We start from the raw sequence: 9,759 nt of genomic DNA, 5'->3' as shown, positions 1-9,759 counted from the left end.
CTTAATTGCCAGACTTTCTCTCTCTCTCTCTCTCTCTCTCTCTCTCTCTCTCTCTCTCTCTCTCTCTCTTTCACACACACACACACACACACACACACACACACACACACGAAGAGATACCAATGACCATCCCCAAAGAATTATAATTGAATTGTTACTATGCATTGCCTACCAAAGCCAGCTAGTTTTTGTGTTGCCTTTTAAACTGAACTTGGACAAAGCAAGACATAGCTCTGTTCTCTTGAAAGCATGTGGAGCAAATCCTAATTCTGTTTTGATAACAGGCACGCTGTGAGGTTCCTTTGGCAGGTGTGATGCAGAGTCCTGTTCCATTAATAGCTGGATGGTGTGGAGATGTCTGGTTGTTGAGACATCACCCAACACCACCGAAGTGATTGCATTCAGCACTACCAGAGTGACTGCAAGCTCAATGTGTGCTGTGATTTGAACATGTTTGGGAACTGCTAGGGCACTTCTCCTTTGACTAACAGAGCAATAGCAGAGGAGCGTGCACTTAGGAAAAGAACAGCTAAGTAACTGGCATGCTAAGTCTGCAGTTTATACAGCAGTGTCTCAGTGTTTCTCTGTGCTCCCCATCTGTCATAGCCACCTGTTGTGTCTTGCATTCAGTTTAGATTAGGAACCTTTTCAAGACTCAGAGTGCCAAACATTTTTGCGCCAGTACGGTGGGACCCTGGATAAAGTGTCTAATCCCTATGGCAATAAAATTGCTAACTATTGCTACTACTGACTCCCATGAAACTCTGCAGCTGCACAAATATAGACCATGGAATAATACAAAGGCCCAGTTCTTTAGCCTATTACATAAATTCATAGAACGGCACAGCAGACTCTAATAAGGAGTGGGTGGCTAAAAGTAGCTGTCATGGCATAACTGAAGGTTGCTTTTCTTTTTAGAATTCTTCATCTCCCTGATGGGGTTTCCTGGAAATAATAAGCACTTCAGAGCAAACACTCCCCTCCCCACATATAATTAATAGGTGTGCATGCAACAATATTTTTTTTTGTAGGGGGTGTTGCTTTATGGCTCAGATTTAAAATGCAATTTCCACAGGGTTTAAAAGTAGCTGGCTTAAGTGTTTTGTGAATCACTTCCACTTCTGAGGCATTCCCGGGAAGACCAAGTTTAAACCAGGCTCTGTTAAACCTTGACTGGCTTTGAAGAGAGCCCAATATAGATTTGCTTGCCAATGGAGACAGATGTTCATGGATGTTATTTGTACCGCTTGAGAACTTTGTGTGTGTGAAAATACTGCATATATATAAACAGAAATCTGCATATCTGATTTGGACGCTAAACACCAGCATGCAGCTGTTTGGGTATGCACAATTACATCATGCAAATGTACTTTTCTGGCACATACACAATGGAGTAGATAAGAACCAAATTTGCACGGTTGGGGTTGGTTTGTCCCCTGTGTGACACCAGTGAAGTCGATGCCCAGCTTTTCTCCTAGGACATGATGTTGCTACTGAAGTCAGCGGAAGCTGCGTGTGCTCGTCTGCCAGGAAAAGTGACCTCATGCTTCCTTATATTTAAAACAGTTCTTCTTGACTGGAAAGATGAAAAGACTGTGTTGCTCTTCTGTCATTTGTTCATTTAGAGTCATGGTAGTTTGACAAAGACTCTCTTCAGAATAAACACTTCTGTTCCAGTGGCTGTGTTTGAATATATTTACTCTCCATAAGGTCCTAAAGGACTCACAGGCATTTAGGGCAATATTACTATTACTATTATTACTATTACTATTATTATTATTATATTTATCAATTGCTCTCTTTTTTTAACAGAAAGGTGAACTCAAAGTGGCTTACAGAGAAACATTAACAGAGTAAAAACATCCAAAATTGCTCACCAATAACACACACACACAAAAGAACAATTGGAGCCAAAGATTAACCTGAGATCTATCACCATTGGATCACCACAGCATTATGGGTGCCATTAGATAACATAATTAAATGCCATTTACTAAATAGAAACCTCAGATACAAGTCTTGTCAAACCATAACAATGTCTGGTTTGTTCACCTTGTAGCAGTTTTCCTGGGCTGAAGCACCTTAAACTAAGGTGGGAGGGTTACATTTATTAATGTTTTTATATGAAGAACAAACACCGCCCCCCCCCCATTATGATAAGGAAGAAGTCCAGGTCAAACCTTTCTATCGAGTTTTCAACAGGCAGGGAGATTTGATAGGAGATAGCATTTTAGTCACTCAGTCTCCCACTTGTGGTGATAAGTCCAGGGAAAGCTTTACCACTTGATTTTGATCATTGAGTGCCCTTCAGCATCATTTCTCAGCCACCAACTCTTGTGTTCCTATGACTTCCATGGCCAGCACTGGAGCACATCATTGGTGAGATGATCATGGAGGATATTTGTCGGGCATTCCTAGATCTATGTTTGTGTGTTTTCGATTAGCATATTTTTCTCTGTACATGCCAGCTACTGTAATGAGCTCCACATGTTTGATGTTGTGTTGGTGTTGTGGAGGGGGCGGTGGCGGGCTGTATTGAGGCTTGGTGTTTAAAAGAATAAACGGACTCTAGAGTTTAATGTCTCCAGTTTCTAATGCAGGCTAATAGCCTAAACGGTTTCATCCTTCTTGCTTTATCTTTCTAGCCCCAGTGGCAGATGGTCTTGCTTGCTGCTGTTCAGGAGAATACTCAAGGCTTGGATAATAGAATGGATCAATCAGAAATACTATTATTTTCCTTGTTAAGATTTATTAACTGTGTTTGCTATCAAGAAGTGCCACCAAACAAACACCAAAACAAGAAGTGCCACCAAACATCCCACCTCTGCTGACATCTCTGGCACCTTTGGCAAAATCTTTGCCTAAGACAGTTGCTTTACCCCACTTTGTGGGTGGGGCAGCCTTGTTTGCTATGGATAGACACAGTGAAACTGACACCCTCATAGAAACCATTGAAATTGTGTGGAATCGTTAAACACAAGGCAAAACCTAGAGCTTGACTCACTGTCAGATGATCCAATTCACTCTGGAAAGATGAGTTAACTTAGGGAGCAATTCAAATGCAAGATCCGCTGGGATGAGTGGAGTTTGGAGTAGGTGGGCTTCTGGCTGAGAGGGGGTTAACCCCCTCATCCAGGCTCAGCCAGAGATATGCCAGGGCTTAGTCCTGAAAAAGGGGTGTTTGAGGGGAATGGTAGGGGTAGGGTTGAGGGTGGGACAGGGCAGGGTAAGAATTACCCCTATTCCTATGTTTGACTTGTTCATGTCACCTAGCAACTTAACAGAATTTACACTGGCAGGAAGGGTGGTGTAAGTCAATCTCTATTTTAAAGGCTTTTCCCTCTTCTGCTAGGCTTGGGCTGGCTTAGTCAGCAGTAGCCTCTTTCCTGAATGGAATGTAGAATGGGGTAAATTACACTTGCATAATTTACCATAATGCTGGCTTCCTATAGTTTTGATTGTTCTAACCGCCAGCTCCTATTTCCCTGTGATTTCTGAATTTCCTCAACATCGAAATAGGCCTGGGAGTTCCTATGTTAGTCTGATCTATCAAAACTAGGGTTTTTCTGACATGTGAAATTACAGGTTGGCTACATGCCACTAACTGTGTCTGCCCCTGGACTCATCCTTTAGACTTCCATGGGATCTTTGTGGGAGATTAACTGCTCTGGAGTTAAGTGCTTTGTGTGTGAATCATGTCCTAAGATTGAATCAGCCTATATACCATGGATATACAGACTTTTAGTAATGTTTGATTTGTTCCACATGCTTACCCACCCTGCAGCAAAGTATGCTTTCCTAATGCAGCAACATTTGTAAATCTCACGGTGCCAAGACACAATGGTACAATCTGGAATGGAATCGGTTTATAAGTGTAAAACAAAGTGCTCCACAAATAAGCTAAGTAGGGGTTCTTGGGCAAGACTTCTGGTCTCTAGTGAGAAAGTTTGAAAAGTCAGCATGGTCATGAAATCCTTGAGTGCTTCCCTTAAATTTCTAGCTCTGTCTTTAATAGACCGAAAAGTTGGTTTTAGTATATCTGCCCAAATGGGTTCATTCTGCCATTTCATTCTTGTGTGTTTTTACAACAAATTACTTTAAAATGGTATGCATTTTGCAACTGAACAACATAACTACCAAACATATGGTTTCAATGGAAAAATACTAATAGTTCTATAAAGAAAAATGACTCCCCTACTTTAACAAATATGATAATCAAATTCAACATAGTGGAAGGTCAACAAAAGCAGGCAAAGGGATTGTACCTATGGCCAGCGCTATATTTATTTTCTCAACACAGTTGATCATTCCACAGCTTTTTAATGACTATATCCAACAGTGATTTCATTCAGCACCATCAGCACTGTGTTATTCTTCTCTTCTCTAGCTTGAGTGGAATATAACGGAGAATTCAGATTTCCTGGTACAATTGACTATTTTTACAAGCTTGCACTGGGAGTTAATGCATTATATGAATTGCTTCTCTATTTGTGGACTGAAAGTTTCCATGCTGATTAGTAGCCATTTGCACCCTCTGCATCCCACATCAGAAAACAGAACTAGCGGCATTTGATGGAACAGAAAGTTAAGTCTTAAGGCATTACAGCACTTTTAATGGATTTGGCAACTTTTTTGCTATTGCAGACTTAACTGAGCTACTGTTTTGGAACACCAAACAAGAATATATTTTACAGTGAAATATCATGGGCCCTTTTCTTTGCTTAGCAAACCAAATCTGACTTCTAATAATGAATCATGGGCCAGGTTAACTAATATATGGTTCAGTGGAGGGAAAGATTCCTTTATGATGACAATAGGAAACTAGAGGATTTATATACAGTATCTGTTAATAATTCTGTAACTAACAACATGCTACAAAGAATACATTTAGGTACTTTGAAACAATTTATACAGCTTTTAACCTTCTGAACTAGGTCTTGTAAGGACTTAGGTTTATAGCAGGGATGACTAACCTTCCAGATGTTCCTTTATTACAACTTCCACATACCTGACCAGTGGCTGTGCTGTTTGGGGCTGATGGTAGCAGGAGTCCAACAACATCTGGAGAACCATAGGAAAGGTAAAGGTAAAGGTAAAGGTAAAGGGACCCCTGATCATTAGGTCCAGTCGTGACTGACTCTGGGGTTGTGGCGCTCATCTCACTTTATTGGCTGAGGGAGCCGGTGTACAGCTTCCGGGTCATGTGGCCAGCATGACCAAGCCACTTCTGGCAAACCAGAGCAGCACACAGAAACACTGTTTACCTTCCCACTGGAGCAGTACCTATTTATCTACTTGCACTTTGACGTGCTTTCGAACTGCTAGGTTGGCAGGAGCAGGGACCGAGCAATGGGAGCTCACCCCGTCATGGGGATTCGAACCGCCAACCTTCTGATCGGCAAGACCTAGGCCCAGTGGTTTAACACACAGCGCTCCCAAGTTATTGGATCCCATTATCAAGAATTTGTCTCAGAGACTCCCATCCAGCAACCAAATCCCAAGACCATCCATCATCACCCAGTACTGCCAACTGGGCATTAGAGTCATAGCCTGTTTACCATACTCTGATGTGACATTTCATCAATATCTAGTGTGAGTCACTTGGTCTGCTTTTTCTCCTGGAATTGCTTCATTTCATCTCCACCATCCTGCATGGTTAGTAACCTGCCATGTCTGTCATTTCCATCCATTTCCCTCCTCTAGACATGACTGAGTCGCTGACTCAGTCCTCCTTCTGCCTTTCATGTTGCTCTGGTCCTGCTATTGTGTGGAGCAACGAGTTGCAGTCTCTTGCTCTCTTTCTCACCTAGCACCTGTCTCCCTGAAGCAGATGCCAAGCTATTCAGAATCCAAAAAATTGGTACCACATTACCATGTGAACAGCAGGAGTAACGTTTTCCAAAATAATAATTTGATGCACGTAGCATTTCCCCCCCCCCCATCTGTGACTCATGTGAGAAACATTTCTTATGAATCATCTGGAGATCAGTCCTGGTTTTGGCACTTGGATAGCCTACACTCATTGCTCCACACGTTTTGCAGACTGTTGGCTATGTGCTTATCGTGGACGGGCTATTGTAAGGTGAAGGGATACCTCAACATTTCACATTGCGTTCAGTCAAAAGTGTACATTGGCACAAAGTGCTTTGAACCACCCTGGAATCTATGGATGAAGGGTGGTATACAGATTTAATAGAATAAATAAAAAGTGAGGAAAGAACAAGCTACTTTGTACCCCTGTATCTCTTAAAAGTAAAGGTAAAGGGACCCCTGACCATTAGGTCCAGTCGTGACCGACTCTGGGGTTGCGGCGCTCATCTCGCTTTATTGGCCGAGGGAGCCGGCCTACAGCTTCCGGGTCATGTGGCCAGCATGACTAAGCCGCTTCTGGTGAACCCGAGCAGCACACGGAAATGCCGTTTACCTTCCCGCCGAAGCGGTACCTATTGATCTACTTGCACTTTGACGTGCTTTCAAACTGCTAGGTTGGCAGGAGCAGGGACCGAGCAACGGGAGCTCACCCCATCACGGGGATTCGAACCACCAACCTTCTGATTGGCAAGTCCTAGGCTCTGTGGTTTAACCCACAGCGCCACCCGTGTCTCTTGGCCAGTGTTAATTGCTAGTTATGTATAACACAGGAAGCTGTCTTATGAGGAATCAGACCATTGGTCTATCTAGTTCAGTATTGTCTACACGACTGGCAGCATATCCTCGGGGTTTATGGCAAGTTTTCTCTCAATGCTACTTGGAGGTGCTAGGGATGTCTGCATATCAAACATGTGCTACCACTTATCAACGTCTCTTCCTCATAATACAGCTTCTTATTTAGAGAAGGGATTTTAAGCACACCAGTCCAATCAAAGGTCTACTATGTTGGAACATGAACAGGGTGAGAGACACAATCCGAAATGAACATGATTGCTTCCTCCATGCTGGAGGTTCTGGTGCAGTTAGTAAGGCAAAGCCTGTCTCTGCATGCAGGCTATGCTTGTTAGACTGGGGCAATAGAGAGAAAACCTGGAAAAAGGCAATATTTAAGAGGGTTGAAATTAGCTTGATAAATACTTCTTCTGTTTCACTGTTGCCCCTGGTCAAGCAGGTTTTGCAGGTTTGGGGAACAGAAAAACCTGTGCAGCCTCTTTAACAGAGGCAGAAGTGGAATGAGCAAACATAGCATAAGCAGCAATCTCTTTTTCAAATTGCCTTTAACTCCCATTGAGAAAAATCTGCTACTATCGCCTGTCTTCAGCCAAACTTAAACCCATTTAATTTTTGGTGAAATAAATTCCCAGTCAATTCCATGCATGTTTCTGAGTAACTGAAAATGAATTTGAGAGAACAGTACAAATTAAATAATCGATCGATCAATCAATCAATCAATCAATCAATCAATCAGGGAGCCACTGTTAGCATGTTGGACTGAGACCTGGGAAACCAGGGTTGGAATCCTCACTCAGTCACAAAGCTCACTGTGTGACCTTGGGCCTCACCTACCTCACAGAGTTGCTGTGAGTGTAAAATTGGGAAAAATATAACTATGTACACCACCTTAAGTTCCCTGGAAGAAAGGTGGGATATAAATGTAAGAAAATACTAATAACAATAATAATAATAATAGGTGGATGAATAATCATTTCTTCCCGTATGTATGAAATGATGCAAATTATTTCTTATTCTTTTATTACTCATCATAAGCCATTAACATGTTCTTTTAAAAAACACTGAAACCAGCATGATGAACTTACGGAAAGTGTCTTGAAAGACTTTTTGTACTACTTGATCTGGCCTGATAAGAACACTGTTAAATCAAATCTAATTTTAGGACAGAACTATAAACAATATGCTCTACTTCTGGCCTGAGGTTTTCCTACAGACTCAGAATCTCATAGTTATCCATTTTTTAAAATGGAAAACATCTGGGCTATAAGTGATTGCAGGTGAAAAACACACAGATGGCTAACACATACCGAGACAAGGAAGCAACCCCCTTCAGGGATCATAACTTTATCTTAGTTAACTTCATTGCTTAATCAACTGCCAATTCCCTTCTCCCTTCCTCACCTTGGACAAATGTTATAAGTGGACTACAGTGGAAGATAAATGTGAAGGATGAGATATATAGTACCCAAATGCAATGCTGTCTGGGGATTCCCAGTTCTCCCCTTAAAAAACCATTTTAGTAAATAAATGTTTTACTACATTATCTAGCTTTTTTAAAAAAATGTAATGTGTTTTACAGTCTTTATTTTTATTTCTTTGGTTAATTTATTCACCACTACCCTGGGTGATTTAAATAAGATAAGTCAAAACATAAAACTACTAAAATATCTTTTAAAATTTAGGTGGTTTTAAAAATGTATTTTATATTAAATTTTGTAAGGTGCCTTGGGAGGGCAAGACTCTAAGGTGGAATGTACACACATATAAAAAACGCTGTGAAATTATTATTTTTTAAAAAACGTTTTGAAAAATACATTGAATTTTGCATAGCTCAGTGTCACCATCTAGTATATTGTATATTGCACTTTACAACCCATTTGAAATGTTTTATTTGCAGCTGTATAGCTGAGTTCTAATAGGTCACACACACACACACACACACACACACACACACACAACAAGTAAATAAATAAATATGCTTGCCTTCACAACAATTCTACGAGGTTGATCAACATGATTCCCATTTTACAGACACGCCAACTTTCTAGTCATGTGAATTTTGACTAGGTTTGTATCAGAGACACACCTGCTGGATCATGTCTCCTTTCAGCTGCGTATTTTACCTGCCTCCCACCTGACATCATTTATATCAGGTGTGGGATAGGTGGGTCGTGCTCAGCCAAAATGGGCTCATGGGCCTTATCGGGAGGCCTGGGGCAGGGTCTAATGAGGCTATCAGGTTGGAGGTTCCCTATCCTGGGGATAGATGATTATGTGACTTTTGGGTTAGCAAAAAAATTGGGAAGAGAGCTACTTAACAGCAAAAAGGCCCCGTATGTGATATATATAATACCACTTTAAATAGTTACAGTTCTCCCCACAGAATCCTGGGAAGTGTACTTGTAAAGGGTCCCGAGAGTTGTTAGGAAACCCCTATTCCCATCACAGAGCTATAATTCTCAGGGTGGTTTAACAGGCGATCCTTCTTCCCATGGGACTGTGGGGATTGTAGCCCTGCGATGGGAATAAGGGTCTCCTGACAAAACTCAGTGTGCTTAACAAATGACACTTCCCAAGATTCTTTGGGGGGGGGTGTCATGGCTATTTAAAGTGGTATTGTAGTGCTTAAAATGTACATTGTGGATGGGGCCAAAAGACAAATCTCCACATGTATGTTTTCTATGAGGTGTGGGAGGTATTAAGGACCTATTGCCAGAATCTATATACTGTACCTCAGATAGCTGATATAGTATACTTTTGAGAAGGCCTTTTGTTTTAATGTAATAATTCATCATATTGGGTGGTCCAGCCAGTGTGGTGTAGTGGTTAAGAGCGGTGGACTCGTAATCTGGTGAACCGGGATCGCTTCCCTGCTCCTCCACATCCAGCTGCTGGGTGACCTTGGGCCAGTCACACTTCTGTGAAGTCTCTCAGCCTCACTCACCCCACAGAGTGTTTGTTGTGGGGGAGGAAGGGAAAGGAGAATGTTAGCCACTTTGAGACTCCTTAGGGTCGTGATAAAGTGGGATATCAAATCCAAACTCCTCTTCTTCCCCTTCTTCCTCCCTCTGTGTTATTTGTTTCCTCTTCAGTTCA

This window comes from Podarcis bocagei, assembly GCF_964188305.1.
Source record: "Podarcis bocagei genome assembly, chromosome: 1".
NCBI classification, from domain to species: domain Eukaryota; kingdom Metazoa; phylum Chordata; class Lepidosauria; order Squamata; family Lacertidae; genus Podarcis; species Podarcis bocagei.
This window is presented reverse-complemented; position numbering follows the sequence as displayed.